We start from the raw sequence: 16690 nt of genomic DNA on the forward strand, positions 1-16690 counted from the left end.
CTTTCGCATGCAGCGGAGCAAAGAGGCCATGAAGACTCAAGGAGACACGCTGCGGGCTGCCTGCCGCACATCAGTTAACAGAGGCGACCTGGTCAAGATACGGCTTCCCCACAAGGACACTGTGACAGGCTCCACGTACAGCAGTCCGATAGAAGTCGCTGCCAAAGGGCCAAACCCCATCTGCACCAGCGACAGAAGGAAATGGAACCTAGAAAGGGTGGCCATGTACAGCAGGAAAGAATCCTTTGAACGTCCACGCTGGGAAACCGGCGAAGACCAAGACCTACCAGAGCCATCTGAAAGCCCTTGCCAGCCAGAAAGAGATCACGCGGAGTCACCCTACGGCAGTGAGTTCTCAAGCAGCAACTCCCCCGCTCCACTCAGGGAGCTGCAGCGGAAAGCAAAAAAAGGAGGATCTGAATCACCCTCACCTCCCCAGGAGTACTCCCGCAACCCTGATCCACTTCTAGACCAAGGCAGACCACAGAGGGAGAAAAGGAAACCCAGCAAGTTTGCAGACTTCGTCATGGAATGACCCTCTATCCTTTTCCCAGCAAAGGAGGTGTGTGGGGACATCACGTGATCGCGGGAGCGCGGTCTCGCATGATTTCGGCCCAACGCCATCTCACGGACCCGCGCTCCGCGAGCGGGGTCTTTGGCGCCAGTCTGAGGCTGGCGGAGCGCCAGACAAGTCGGTCTGGATAGCGCTGCTCCTTATGAGGAGCCAACGTGACTGAAGGCCCCGAGCCAGTGCCAGCTTACTTCCAGGGCATAAGTCCAATGCCAAGGGAGGCCTCATGGGGGCCCTGGAAGTATACAGCGTGCAGCCCAAATGCACACCCTGCCTCCAGTGAAGATAACTGGAAGGCCCAGCTAAGACTGTGAGTACGTGCCCCGTCCCGCACATGGACTATTGCAGCCACGCGTTCTGTTAAGCAATAAAGGCTGTTACAATTACTCAGGCGTCCTGTCGTCCTTAGAGGCCACAACACTGAGGAATCGTATTTTTTTGAATAATTAAATAATGTGACATGGTGTAAGATTTATTTTGGAATACTTGAATGCATTCACTCAAACTGAAAAAAAGGCTGTCTCTACAGATTAAACACAAGGTGGCGCTAGTCAACCACATAATAAAATTGTTGCGGCCTGTGTCCTAAAACAGTTGTAAGGATGAAGGCGGTGATATGCAAATTTAGACGTCGTTGCCCCAACCCACTAATGTCAACGAGGAAGAACCGTGGGTTATTTTCCTCGCAATACCTTTCAAGCAGGTGAAGTTCAGGAAAGAAAGAGCCAAGGTGGTTGAAGGAGAAAACCCGGAAGTAGTAAGACGTATTAATGTTCTTCGTCTTTCTAGTTTTAAAGTTTATTTACATGGACTGTTTTTCATTGCCAATCTTGATTCTAAGTAGTTTCAACTGTGTACAAGTTAGCTTTTGTGTTGAGCAATCAGTACGAGTACACGTAGACATAAGTTGATTATCGCACAGGTGGAACCGGCAACGGTGGCATATTTTATAACGAGTTTAGCAGTTTAATGAGACCTGACTTGCTTATAGGCGTGTATTGGAGTAAACATGTTTAGGAAGGCGACCAGCATTCACAAACATATATCGGTTTCTCTAAAATAAAGTTCTGTCATTCAGTTTGCAGGACGCCTGGTCACCACAGTGGGGAAGTGTAGGATACATACATACATTCCTCAGCTACCAATATAAAAGCAACACGTTTCCCACACTGTCGAAATTGTGTCCAAAATGCAATCATGTCCACGAACCCTTTCATAAATTCCCTCTCACTAGATTGGAATACGAACACAATAATGTTTAACTTCGCATATGTTTTCCTCGTCGATGTGCTGGTTTATTCTAACCTTTAGAAGAATGCGGGTTCCAAATATTATTTATCGGTCAAGATTATATTAGGTCATGTGATGCAAATGTAGGTACACCTGTTCAGCTGGACGGCTAATGGTGATATCAGCGCTTAATTTGTGAAAACATAAGTGCCAGGGCTCAATAATTTTCTAGCACACCCGTGAGACATTGGAGGGGGGGGGGGACAGAAAGGGGGCTGCTTCCTGCTCACTGTTTCCACCATCCACGGCTACTCCCCTCAGTGTCAATATTTATGGAGTTAAAGCTGCAACTCTCACTGGCTCCTTGGAATTGATACACGTAGTAACTATGGTAGATGTGAGATTTACAAATTCCAATCAACATAACATAAAATAATGAACTTGTTGTGTCTTGATGTCAGTCATGTGTGTCTTTAAATACAACCATTGTTAGCATTTTGTTTGCTGTGATTTCATGGATGTTTCTTAGGTGACTGAAAGTTAAAATAATAAAGTTGCCAAAACACCATATCAAAAGTGAACAGCGTCTGAAACAGTAAGTGCCGGGGCTCAGAAATAAGTGCCAGGGCCGAGCCCTGGCAAACACCCCCACACATTAAGCACCAGTGATACTAATGCTTTAGATCAATGTCATGTTTTCACCCAGCGGTAGCAGGTGCAATGAGAGTGGTGACGCACCTGTAACCGCGTTAAAGCTGGGAGTGCTGACAGACGACATAATTATTTCCACAAAATCATATGTTGCTGGGATGTTCTACAAATCATTGAATGTGAAAAGTCATAATTACTTTTTCATACTCTTGTTACGTCACAGTGACGATTGCCAAAAAAACGACTGCAGCTTTTCTAAACATACTTTTTTGATTTCTTATCTTTGTTCATGGTTACATCAAGACATTTTCTCTAATTAATAATACTTAAAAACGTACGTCTATATTTTAGATATATGGGAAAGTTGCATTAGGCCCTCTGGCTGCACACATAAGCACATAAGCCCATCATGTGATGTAATTAGTAGCACATTCGAAATATATCCCCCTGATCTAAAAAGCAGTGTTTTCCTTTGCAGTTTCTATTTGTTTTGTTGTGTGGAAAGGGGCTTTGTTGGTATATCTGAGCCCATGTCCTGAAGTGTTTGAGTTCATAGTTGAGGTGTCATGGGGAGTTTGCATAAACGGCTTTGGTATTAGTCAGAGGAGAGGTTCTTGAAGGGCAACACGGAAATAGGTGAGTCGATAGTTAGGGTGAATGAGAGAGTTTGTGCAGCAAAGTAAAACATGCAAGCAATACTGATTTACATTGAACAGAGTAGGATGAATTTAATCTCAATTTACCGGGGTGGAATTTAGCATTATGTAAAGCACAGCACCAGTTGTTACAGGAGAGGGATATGTCCTGCACAAGGGTACTCTGCATGAGCTGCTGTAAGCCAGTAACGGTTCGCTCTAAGTCATGTTCCTCCACGTGAGTGTTAATGGCCTACCCCGGGAAACCCACATTGTGTAATTGGACAAAGTAAGGGTCACACACATTAACCATCAAAATTGGTGTTTTGCGCTCATCTCTTGTTCTTAAAATATTCACGCCAAGCAGATCACAAGACTGTGTACAATATGAACACAGTGCGGCATTTCAACAGATTATAAATGTTCTTTCAAACCAGTATCCCCCCTTCCCAAATATAAGTCGGTGTCTGGTCTTTCATCCCAGTGACAAGTCCCAGAATCGCAGTCTTTGGAGTCCTAGAACCGAGGCAAGGCCTGGAATCGGGCGGGGCGACGTATGAGGCAGGGAAAAAAACATGCTGCTACAGACATAAAAAAAGGAATGTCTGGCATTCAAAAAGATGTATACAACAAATACCTTTCCTTTTGGTGGTGTCCGCTTGCTCTTTGGGTCAGGGCGCCTTCACCCCAAGTCTCTCCACCGTGATCTAAAGTGTTCCAGGCTTCTTGGGTGGACACTGAGTAGCACCCAGGAAATTCCCTCTCACCACAGAGAGATCTTCCAGTCATGGGCGTAGGACACGGGGGTATGGGGGGGACAAATCCCACCCCACAATTTTATGTGGGGGGATATAACAGCTTTTATCCCCCCCCAGATTATTTGTGTCCCTGCTGTAAAATACGACTGCAGCCTGCACTGCAGGCTACAGTTGTCATGTAAGCTTGCAAAAGTTAAAGTAGGGTCTACTTTTACTTTTGCAAGCTTACAGTAGACTGACTGTCTGCAACTTCTGCTGCTGCCCCGCGCCTGGGCATAATGAACGTGCCCAGGCTGGGGAACAAACAAACTGCATGTGTCCTGCCTGTGCAGTGCACTGCTGTTCAGCCTCCGCCTTCATCTTTCAGAACGAAGGAGAAGCCAGGCAGCAACGCATGCTCCAGTGACTCTGTGCTCGTGACATCATGTGTGTTATCGAGGGAGACAGAGTGAGAACAGGCTAAGCAGGCAGCTGCTACCGTAAGGTAAGTCAGTCAAGTGCACCCCCCTCCTCTCCCAGGTGCAGGCCGGCATGGGGAGGATTGCCTAACTGATCTGGGAATCCTGGCCTCTTAATGTTTCATTATGAAACATTAAAAGGCCAAGATTCCCTGATCAGTTTGCAACGTGCTTCGTGTGTTTATGAACTGTATATCTGACATTGGCAGTGGATTTATTTGGGGTGAATTCGATGTGCCAATATCAGATATACAGTTTCTAAACATGCGCGGCGCGTTGCAAAACTCATCAGAGAATCCTGGCCTCAGGAGGCCAGGATTCCCTGATCAGTTTGCAATGTGCCGCGCATGTTTAGAAACTGTATATGAGACGTTGGCAGTGGCACACTTTCATGAATTGAAAAACCTGAGGCCCTGCCAGTGCCGCCCTCAGGTTTTTCAATTCATGAAAGTGTGCCCCTGCCAAAGAGGAACATTCCATTTGCATACTTGCCAACATTCTGTGACCAAAAAGATGTAGGATTTTTCAAGTTTGAAAAATAATAATTTCCATAACAATGACATCACAGGAAAATACAAACAGCACAACATGGAAAGATGTTGAAATATTAAAAATGTATAATTCTGAATGCTAACACCAAATTGTCGGCAGATGCTGTGTGATGGTGTTACACTGCCACTTGCTTTCACTGCTGGTTCACCTAAGGGTTGTACTGGCAAGAGTGCAGGGCAGAGTCACGCAGCTGTCAGGTTAGTGGATTGGTCTGAGTGCAATCAAAGTAATCACCTACCAGTCCACTGTATAGACAGATTAATTCATGTGTTTTTTTATGCTCTGTCCTGGAGCCTGCCTTAGAATCACATAAATTACTTGCCACTGTAAAAAGCAGTAGGAACTGTCACTGAAATCTGCAGGCGGTTGGGCTGCTTCAAAAGCAGTAGCATACTGCCTAAATCTGTAGGGTTGACAAGGATGCATTCGCAACGGCTCTTTGTTCGTACCTTACTGATGGGCAGCCAGGGCTCACATTTAAGCTCCAAGCATTGGCCAACACGGGCTTGCAAGGCCGCACAAAAAAATACAGAAGCCTTTCACCTATACAGCAGAGGAACAAGTGTGCACAATGGGAGCCAGTATATATTGACATGTACATGCTGTTTCTATACAAATGCCACAACACCGTTTAATATATTATGTATTGCCTTTTTTAAGAAGGGCGTGATGATTATTTTTGCTGCTTACACTATACTAGTCAGGTTACTTTGAGATTGTTTCTAGTTTATTTCTATAGAGTTGGATCACGATTACTGCACCTGATATGTTTCTCTGCAACAAAATTAAAAAATTCTATGTATCTATAACTGCTTTGCAAAATGAGACCCGGTCCCCCAGCTGGAGGTGGCATCTATTGATGTGACACTTTGTCCCTCTTCACACTCACTCAACATGCTTAGCATACATGGAGCAACAAGAAACTCTGTTAGAACATTTAGGATTGAGGCAATTCGTTATAGTGTACACTGCCAACTGAGTCACTTCTAGGTGACCCCAAGTAAACAAATAGAGAAAATAATGCAAAGTGGGGGGTTAACACGATTTGCACAGGATCACACAATCTGACTAGGACTGGATTTTCTCCAAGATGTCCCTGTACCCTAGGCTTGGCTTGCAAAGTGCAGACACTGCCTGAGATATCAGCCTGACATTGTATACAAAATCCTCATGAAACCATACAAAGTAAAATGAGGATGAGCCAATCTCAAGAAGGGCCAGTATGTGCAATGTGTGCTCTTTTCTATAGTAATGTCTAATGTAGGCAAGGGAAAACACTTGATGTGTACTCTAATATCAGTAGGCCTCACTTAAGGCACACCCCTCCACATCTTCCCACCAACTCACGCCTGCTTGAAGTTTGGATGGTACCGCACCTAAAGCTTGGTCTCTGACATGAGGGCAACCTGCATTTCGCTAGTTCAAACCCAGCAGCAGGGTCCACTTAACCTTTCATAAATTCAGTACTGTTCAAATGAGGGTAATAATACCTATAATTACATTGCCTAGAAACTGAAAGCATCTAGCAGGAAGCGCTATGACCAAAGTGTTATTATATTCCATAAAACAAACTATTACCAGCACAGACCTGAACTCTGTCCCTGCCCAAAATAAACCATTTGTTGGTGCCCATCCTGCGCATCTCTTAAAAGAAATCGGGCGCTAATCTTCTGTAGGTCTTCAACTAAGGTTCACCCTGTTTTATTCAGCATAGCTGTTTCCGTCAGCGTACTTAAGTGGTCGCAGTGTGGTCAGATTTTGGTGGTAGAGAGTAGGCAGTACGTGGATTTAGTCACTTCTGTGTCTGTCCCCCTTCCAAATATCCATGCTCCTGACTATTTCTTAAGAGTTATTGTTTGCAGGTATCAATGGGCCCTTTTAAGGTCATGGATCTGGCATGCCCGTTCCAGCTTATTCTGAGAAGCTATATGGAGTGGTTGGTCATGCAAGGTGAGCAAGAGAAAACCTGTGAAATGTAAGCCAGGATATCAAGGGTGCTTTGAAGACTGAGGAGAACGTGCTGAGTAAGTGTAGATGAGAGTTGTGGGGTGCTGGCCATGGGGGAATGGGAAGCGAGGGACTGGGGTGCAGTAGAGTGTTGGACTGCAAAGTGAAAAAGGGTAGAAAGGGTGCAGAGTACAGAAAAAGAGAGGAGCAAGGGAGGGGAGAGAAGGGAACAAGAACAGAGTGCAGATGAAAGATAGGGATGGTTTGCAGCACGGGGTGACCATTGTGTGCAGGGGAGAGAGGGGTAACCATTGTATGACCAGAACACAGGGAAAGTGGTGTAGGGCAAAAATGGCATAGGAGGCGCTTCTGGGTTTGCAAATGAGAGAGAAGTACAGACAAGTGAGAAAGTGCAGAGGGCAGTGTGTCATAGGAGTGACTTGCTGTGGGGTGCAGGGGAGGGACTTGGGAGAAAACGGTGTACAGCAGACAAGAATGTGGAGTAGAGAAGTGTACAGAGGGGAGAGTTGTACAAGGAAGAATGGTGCCTCGCCTCATGTTCCCAGATAAAGGGTGCAGTCACGAATGCGTCTTCTTCTAACGCTTGATCCATGCTCACGAGGCCTGCACGAGGACGGTTAGAAGTCGTTTGTTGAAATAATTGCAGATATATACACTACACCATATCTGTCTGCGCATTGATTGGGCCTGATAATACACAAAGTGGCCCCCCTCTCCCAGGTGCAGGCCGGCATGGGGAGAATTTATGAGCGGGAACATGGGAGCTCGGGCTTGGCGCTCTCACACCGCCCCAGTGTCATCTGCGCTCCTGTCTGGTTCCTCTCCAGGAAGAGACAGTCACAGCAGGCTGTTCCTGCATCAACTCCCTTTTCACTCAATCCTACGTGCAGCCTAGGTCTGAAGTCAGGACTAACCTTAAATTAGGTATATATTCACCTCTGGCCTGTCCTGTAGTGGGAGCTTGTGCCAGGGTGCGTGGCATCTTGACTTGCGACACAGCATCATGGTATTTGGGCTATCTTAGCAACTTTTATGAGTTTTTGGTGGATGGATGCCACGCAGGCCGCAAACTCATTTTACGCCATAACCTATTCCTTTCAAAAAACACTAGAATGATCTATAAAAGGGCACGTAAAGTGCCAGTTCTGGTTTAGATAAAGCCACTGATTTAGGGATGTTTATTACAAAGCCCTGTGTAGTTATTAACTTAATTGGAGCTGGGAACATACTACTGGTGTAATACAAATGTCTCATCCAGGGATGCCTTCATTCACTCCTTTTCTCCTTAATTGGTCATTGTACTTGCACTATCTGAAATGTCGTCAGGCTGATTTATGATAGTTATTCTTCACATTCTTAATTGTTTCAAGGACCTGTAAGAATGTAACTGTATTTGTCCCATGCTCCCTCCCCCCTTGAACCGCTTTGAAACCCATTGTGTATGGGCGCTGTGCAAATAAGCAATCAATCAAAAATCAATCAATCACTCTATTAGCACTATGCATTTCCGTCACTGAAGTCCTGCTAAAAACCAGCAATGGCAAGTGTTTGCTTGTCTATACGTAATGGGCATTTGCCAAGCACTGCTATTAAATGTTCAGGTACTTGCACCATTTTGCAGCTGCTACCATCAGTGAATACCTAATACCACTATGGCGGTGCTTGGCAAGTGCCTTTTCCATGCCTACATTAAAGCCTAAATGGTTGGCGCTGCCAACGCTTGTTTTAAAATACAGATGCAACTGCATTTTTGGTACCCACCACCAGCTGAATAATGAGTTGTAGACAAGTTTTAATAGAGGCCACCATAAGCCATCTGGGTGATCCAGAAAAAAATAAAGCAAAGCCTCGAGATTCAAAACAGCACTTGTTCTGCTATCCATGTAAATCCAGTGAATACCCTGGTGCCGAGGTATGATTGCAGCCCATACAGCGCAGGTGAGAGTATTATAAAGATCTCTCTGAAGGTCCATCGCTGGGAGGATTTTATACTATGAACTGCTTTTCTTTTTCTTAATTTTCTTCGGTGTTCTTTTCTCTTGTTTTATACAGTGATGATATATGTAATTTAATATGTACTGCTATTTTCATTTTGTGAAAAGTCGAGTTCTTTGACTAAAACACAACAAATAAATAAAAAAAACAAAGTCCCCAAGGTGTCCCCTGTTCCCCCCCAGATATTATGGGTCTCCTACGCCCCTGCTTCCAGTGGTCCATTTCCTTTTCTGCTGTAGTGCTCTTGGTGTGCAGGACCACCCTTGCACCACAAGGGATGTTCTCATTATGGATTGGCCTACACTACTCTGTCTTCGTTGCTTCTTCTTCACACAGAATGGTGAGGAATACCGGTAGACTGCTCCTGGTTCTTTCATGTGCCACACCCACTTTGACAGTCTCCTCTGCAGAGACCCAGCAGACTGTCTGGATAGGCCTTTGAAAAGCAAAGGCCCCCAAAGATGAGCTCCCTAGATTACTGATAGGCAAATCCCACCAGCTGGTCAGGATAGAGAGACCCTCCCAGATCTGGATTCTACTTTCATATACTCAGCCAGGAAGGAAGAGGCACAGTCCATTCTGCTGTGGGGTCTCACCCCAAGTAAACAATAGTCATCTAGATAGATACAGGCACGTATCTTCCTGTACCTGGAGAGACTCAGCACCCTAGCCATAACTCACCGATGATTCCCAATGAGCCAGAAACTTATATATGGGGTTGCTGTTGGTGCTATTGTTTTGAGAAGAATTGGCTGACATTTCAGTGTTGTCCTGTCCATGTGGACAGGACCAGACATATGAAAAGAGACGTTTCCTTTCTGATAAGGCATAGTAAGATAATACCCTGATTGTCAACATATATTCTTCCTCTGGTAAGGCAGAGGACGCTAAAACGTGATTGAAGACCCCTTTCGGTTGACACTATCTCATAGAACAGTAGTTTGGCATTGATCATTCTCAGTAGAGGTCTCTCACACATTTCCCAAATTCTGAAGTGCTTGGGATTTTACCCTGAATTAAAAAGTGTAATCTAGGTAGAGGCCTATGCAGATGTTGCTCCACAGCCACACAACAAATTATGTCAATATGTAAATGTAATTGTATAACGTGCTTAATACCCAGAGGTTTCTAAGCTTGGACCCAGGGATTGAACCTGTGTTGCTCCGCGTAGTGTTGCTTCCAAGATAGCGTGTTGCCCCTGAGCTATCCGCCCGAGAAGTCAGAAACATGTATCTGGGGTTATTGTTTGTGTTTTTGTTCACCAGGGAATTGCATAGCATTTTTATGATGCACTGGGCCTCATTACGACCCTGGCAGAAATCGAAAAACGATGGCGGAAATGCAATACCGCCATCGAATAGCGCTCGGTGCGATTATGACCCGTCACCGTAAAGTACGATGCCATTAGCGACACCGTAGTGAACGCTAACTGCACCAAGTACGCGCGCGCGCGCGCCATGCCAAACCGTAATTAGCACCATGGCGCAAGGGTACGCGAATTCCGACCCTAGCGGACATGTACTTAACGCCATCAAGCACGGCGGAAAGTACCATTCCGCCATGGTGAGAAGTACGGCATCGCGAATCAACCGTAAACGGCCCCACTGAGTGCCTGTACACCGCTCCCTGGCCACATAGTACAACTCCCCGTAGGTGCAACGAAGTCACAATGCAACCAGTGAAATGTACAAGTCACCCATGCATGCCAACGAACAAAAGAATCACAAGAGGGGCCAATGGGAGCTGCAGGGCACAGATGGCACGAACACAGAAGCTATTCCAATGGACATGACCTCAGACTCCCACCAAGAAACGCACGCAAACACAGGCACCTGTGACCAGCAATATTCCGATAATCACATCATTCCACCAATCCACCTGGCTGACCGGCATCTGTTACACAAAACCTAATCCCCCGCCCCTGAGCATGACATCAATCAAACAGTCATATTGGCAGCCCTCACCCCTGACCTCACTGGGCTTCGTAGGCAAACGCGCCCAGCACAGTACCACGCAACTATACTCCGAAGCTGGAACCCAATGCAGATCTCCTCACAATACATCGCCCCCCAAATCGGAATATGCCACATCACTTGCAAAGAAGAACGCTACACGGCCCATATCAGAATAGAAATTTAATGCACAACAAATACACCAAGCCCATACAGCCATTAGGCCATGAACTCCAAAACACATTTCACCATTGTGGGCTGCATCGGCAATAAATGACCAGCTACTTCTTGTGTGACGCCCTGTTCCTTCATGGTACACAGGGGCTACATTCTCGTACGAAAAGGCAACATGGAAGCGCCTAGAACCGCAGGGCCGTCCCAATAGGGAGGCACTAGTCCAGCTGGAAGGCCGAAATGTTGCTCCGAGCCACTAGTACTGCGTAAGGGCATGTGGCCCATTGGCGATCGTCCCATAAGATCGTAATGCTGCTCCACTGATTAACACGAAGCAGCAGGTGTCGGGAGTAAAACCCATCTGCAGGAGTGGCATACAGATGGCAGTGGCAAAAGGGGAGGAGATACCTGTCAACCAAAAGAAAAGTAAAAGAATAGAATGGCCATCAGAACTACATTCGAACAACTCACTTCAATGATCACACTAAATCCACAGCCATATGCATGCTAGCCCACTCCAAAGAATCATCACCACCCAAAAACCACTTGCGAATCATAACTATCTATATCGAGGTGAAAACACTATCACAAACGAGTGTACCTGTGCATGCGTCTGTTAAAACAGAATCCATCTGATGGGATTGGTAACGTGTATAGACACAAGTGTCTGAAGGCGCGTCGAGACAGGGAGGGCTCAACAAGGCCAGATAGACGATGGTCCCACTATGGCAGCCCTGCATCACATAGCGCAGGGGAGGCGGATAGATTCCAAGAATCCCTGTACATGGCAAACTCTGTATCAAATCATCTGTCCATGCATCCATACATCATTCCCTCATCCCGGAATGAAAACGCCTGTTTCCATACTCACATGACATGTGAAATTTCCATTGAGTCTGTGCGTCATGCAGCCTGCAAAATCCACTGTGCCCCAGCCCGTAATTCCAGTGTTGTGAAGTAACATGTATCTGGGAACGTCCGGCCTCATCGCCCACGTCGCTATTGCGCATCCCAAACTATTCATATCAATCATTGCATCCTCGCCATGGGCCCTGTCCCAAGGACATTGAACAATAGAACGTTATATTTGCAGTCAGACCTGTGGGCATCTCCTCGCCGCTAGCTGAAAACCGAAAGCGCCGCCCTTCGAATTCCTCATTTGCAACATCACGTCGAAAAGGCATCTGTGGCCGCTTGTAATCACAAATTAATCCATCTAGTGCGGCTGTGTGTGAAAATGGCAACTGCCTTCACTCACAAATGGGACGCCCCGCCCGTCGGTGAACCCCGGTGCAGTGATGCATGAGGGTCCACCGTTACTCCAGTACTACGTTCCACTGACCCTTCACAAGTCTGTTCGCGACTGCAAAGAATGTATGTGAAACAATGGGACCATAGCCGAATGTACATATCAACCAATGTTACACGGCCATCGGGTACTAATACATGATTGTAATAGCAAGATGCCATTCCTCGAATTGCAGAGTTGTGTGCGGGACGTGCTCGCCCAAAGGGGAGAGCAGCTTGCACAGGTGGAATGAATCACCACAGGTGGAGGCCATACAGCCTGAAAACACATAAATTGCACGCCCAGTCTCCTCCCACAACCACTCCGAAATGCTACCGGCAGGACTCGCGATGTTGGCCCTGGGGGACCTGATAGCACTGCAAGTACTCCAACTCCAAGAAGAAGACGAACACCAACTACAACCGGCCGCACGGAGGAGACGCAGGAGGAGGAGGAGGGCAAGGCAGGGCCAGCAAGGGCCGCCAGCACAGCCACTACCACCACGCAGGCAGCCCGCAATCCCACGCCTCCGAGCACATCCGTTCAACCTCACTGATGAGCAGATCCACACCCTCTACCGTTTGGACCGGGACACCATAGCCGCCATTGTGGACATGACACAGGCTGACCTTGTCAGCATGATAGATAGCCCAACCGCCATCCCACCCCTACTGAAGGTGGTGTCTGTACTACACTTCCTGGCCACAGGCACCTACCAGCACACAGTCGGACAGTTGCATGGCATTTCTCAGCCACTGTTCTCACAGACACTATTGCAAGTGCTCGATGCCCTCCTGCAGCACGCAGACGACTACATCTCTCTACCACGCTCGGAGCAGGAAATTACCAACACAAAAGTGGGATTCCATGCACTTGGCGGCATACCGGGTTGCCTTGGCGCCATCGACTGCACCCATGTGGAATTGGTCGTCCCACATGCCATGGAGGCCCAGTACCGCAACCGAAAACAATTTCATTCTCTGAATGTACAAATGGTGTGTGACTCCAACAGGATCATTACACATTGTTGTGCCCGATTCCCTGGATCAACCCATGATTCTATGATCTTGAGGAACTCTACAATACCACGCTACATGGAGCGACACGCAGGGAACAGATCCTGGCTACTCGGTGAGTCTCATTTCATGCATGATGATGTGGGGTATGTGATGCGGCAATGACCTGGCAGGAAGGGGGGGGGGGTGCGTACGTAGCAATGGCATTCCACATAATTCGTTTATCGTCCACATACAGGTGATGCCGGATATCCACTGAAGAGATGGCTCCTCACACCAGTCCGGAACCCACGGGACCAGCATGAGGAGGACTACAACCATGCCCACTCACGTACCCGTGTAGTCATTGAACAGGCATTCGGCCTACTGAAGACCCGTTTCCGGTGCCTTAGCAGGTCTGGCGGGGCACTCCTGTACCGCCATGAGAAGGTTGCAAAGATGGTGATGGCATGTGTCATGCTACACAACATGTGCGTACGTAGAAATGTGCCCATGCCCCCTGACGCAGAACTGCAAGCACCTGAAGATGGTCATGATGAGGGTGGGGATGTGGCAGCACCTCAAGGAGTCTGCGAGGCACAGGAGGGCCGTGAAATTCGTCAGCATCTCATAGATGCATGCTTCTAGCACTCACGCCTGGTGGCTGATACATGGACACGGGACTCGTGGCACTGTGTGTGTCTGGTACATGCACAATATGGACTGTACGCCTATGATGGCCTAGTACACAAAGATCATTGTCCACACATCTCATTGGTTGATCGTGCATTGTTTATGGCATATGTGATATCATGTTGAACACCCTATCGACCCGCCACCCAAGTGAGCCCAACACACCCCCTCCACCCTCCTACCTCCCCCCCGAACACCAGTGTCCAAAGATGCTCATTGTCAGTGGGCAGTCGCTATTGCAAGCCCCCTCTGCGGGTATCAGGGGCACCCCTGCCTGTGGAGCGCAGGTTCCTCCCAGATCTACGTTGGGGGCTGCCCTGGACGGAACTTGCAACGGATGATGTCTCTGCCTGCTCACGTCCATGCATGTCCCTAAGGGTTTGTGAGAGCTCAGTGAGCACACGGCGCACTGCGGCAAGTTCGGCACATACGTCTTTGGACGTCGCATGCAGTTCCCCCCTGAGGCTCTCGGTGCTTCTCTCCATTTGGACTCTCAGGCTCTCGGTGCTACTCTCCATTTGTGCCCTAAGTGTCTCAGTTGATGTTTCTATGTCTGCCTTAGTGCCCCCACATCCATCGGCATGGTCCTTGAGGAGCGTGGCCAGTTGCTGCTGTTGCACGATTAACTGGTCGAGGGACTGTTGCCTGTGCTGTGCCATGGCCATTTGCGGTGGTGTCACAGAGGGGCTGTTCGCCTCATGTTGCCCTGCCACAGGGCTTGTGGGGGATGGCCAGTCGTCGTCTTGTGGGTGCCCCTGCATGGTATCCTCATGGTGTACGGGATGGAACAGACAGGGGGATTGGGACAGGTCATGGATGGATCTGACTTCGACATCCCCGTCTTCTGTGTCGGAGCATGCTGCCATTAATGGGGTGTCACCTATGGTGCTGCTGCCACCAGAGGCAGTACCTTCTGTGGCATCCATTGGGGGGACCTGTGGTGGTGCTGTTGTGGGCATGCTGGCTGCTGGGGTGCCTGTTGATGTTCCCTCCTGTGTGCTGCTACTTGATATGTGCTGCTGCCGTGTCTTGATGCGTGCAGCTGAGGTGGAGGGTCTTTGGCCGTCGGTCTTGGCCCTCTTTGCAGGTGTGCTGGTAGGGGTGTCCTGGAGCTCGTTGTTTGGATCGGACCCTGTGGTGGAGTAAAGGAGGGCGAGCGTTATTGATGGGTCTGTGGGAATTGGAATGGCAATGTATCACATGCATTGGGGTGGTACCTGTGGGTGATTTGGGTCGGGGCCTTGGAGGTGCTTTCATTTGTGTGTGGAGTGAGGGTGCAGTTGTTTGGCAGCCTGCAGTTAGGGTGTGCCTGCTGCACGTGTAGTGGGTGTTATTGGGGTTTTTACTTATTTATGTATTTATTGTGGTTTTAAAGTGCGCTATCAGGCCAATGTGTGTGGACGTTCTCCTGGCCATGTGTTGCTGTTGCGCTATGTGGACACATGTGGATCACATGATTGGACATTGTGGAATTGGCATGGTTTTATTTGGGCCACCTACCTGATTCTCCGGATGTCTGCACTCCTTTCTCCATCCCTCCGACTCCCTCTATGCTCTCCATTCCAATGGTGGAGGCACAGATTTCTTCCCAGGGGGTCAACTTGATGGGTGATTCCGATCCTCCCCCGGTGGCTGTGGCAATGTTGCGGTTGGCAGAAAGTATGCTACCTGCATTGCTGTGGGTTGCGGGGTGCGGTCCCCACCGCACTTACCCGCTGTGCCACCAGGGCCCATATGGCCTTCTTGTTCGCAAGTGCCGTCCTGGTCATTTGCGTGGAGAAGACGGCGGCGGCATTCTCCTGGAGGGTCTCTGTTAGCACGGTGAGTTCCTCACGGGAGAAGTGGACCTGCCGCTTGCGGTCGCACGCTTTCTTCGCTACTTTTCCCATTTTTCTTGGTTTCACTGGGGTGGATGACGGGTTGGGATGTGTCTCAGGGTGGTGTTTTTAGTGGTTGTGTGTATTTAGTGGTTTTATAGGTGTACGGCGTGTTGTTTCCCGTTCCGGGCCCATGTTTTTACTTCCGTTTCCGTATATTTACGGTCACCGTACTTTCCGGTTGGCGCTCACTGCGGTGTCCGCTATGATGGGTGGCGGTATTGCACCTAGGGCGCCGTACGGCGGCGGTGTGGGCCGTTTTGGGGTCATTTCCGCCATCGCGGACTTTGCACTTCCGCCATGCCGTGGTGCTCGTGCCCGATGGGTCGGAATGGGCCGCACTTTGCTCCATCGTGCAATGGCGGAAACGCTATTTACGCTGTGGCGGTCCGGTCAGTCACTTTCCGCCAGGGTCGTAATGAGGGCCACTGTCCTTGTGGGTAGGATAAGACTGATATGGGATATTTCTTCTATTGTAAGGCACAGTGAGCTATTGTAAGACATGAGATTCCAAATCATGGCATAGCTTTGGTGCTTTAATACTTTAATGCTTGTATTCTCTCTTGAAATTTACCTTCATCCAGGCAGGAGACCAATATTCAACTACAGTGCGTTTTTCACAACTCGGAGACATTCGTTCAAAAAAAGGGGGCACAGGAATTGGTGTATTCTGAGCGACAAAAATGAAATAACCTTGGTTTCTCTGTTGATCATCTTGAAGATTTCATTGAAGAGGATGAGATGTACAAAGGTAGCAGAGATCTTAAGGTTTATACGCACTCTGATCTGAACCTGTGAATAAAGATTGGAGTCTTTGATGGGGGGTATGAAATTATAGTAAGGAGTACTCAAGGGATCTTGGACCCTAATTGTCTAGCGAACAAAACTCTCAA

General features: G+C 48.1%; 1 protein-coding gene across 1 annotated transcript in view; it reads left to right on the top strand.

The window, feature by feature from the left end:
* The first annotated feature begins 1197 nt into the window (after positions 1–1197).
* Positions 1198–16690, top strand: part of SH2D4A (SH2 domain containing 4A) — a 575867-nt gene continuing 560374 nt past the window's right edge. The window contains exon 1 of the mRNA XM_069626354.1: positions 1198–1328. The gene's annotated coding sequence lies outside the window, so the exon portion shown is untranslated. The remainder of the gene's footprint in view (positions 1329–16690) is intronic.

Source organism: Ambystoma mexicanum, chromosome 6p, assembly GCF_040938575.1.
Source record: "Ambystoma mexicanum isolate Mex_15411 chromosome 6p, UKY_AmexF1_1, whole genome shotgun sequence".
Lineage (NCBI taxonomy): Eukaryota > Metazoa > Chordata > Amphibia > Caudata > Ambystomatidae > Ambystoma > Ambystoma mexicanum.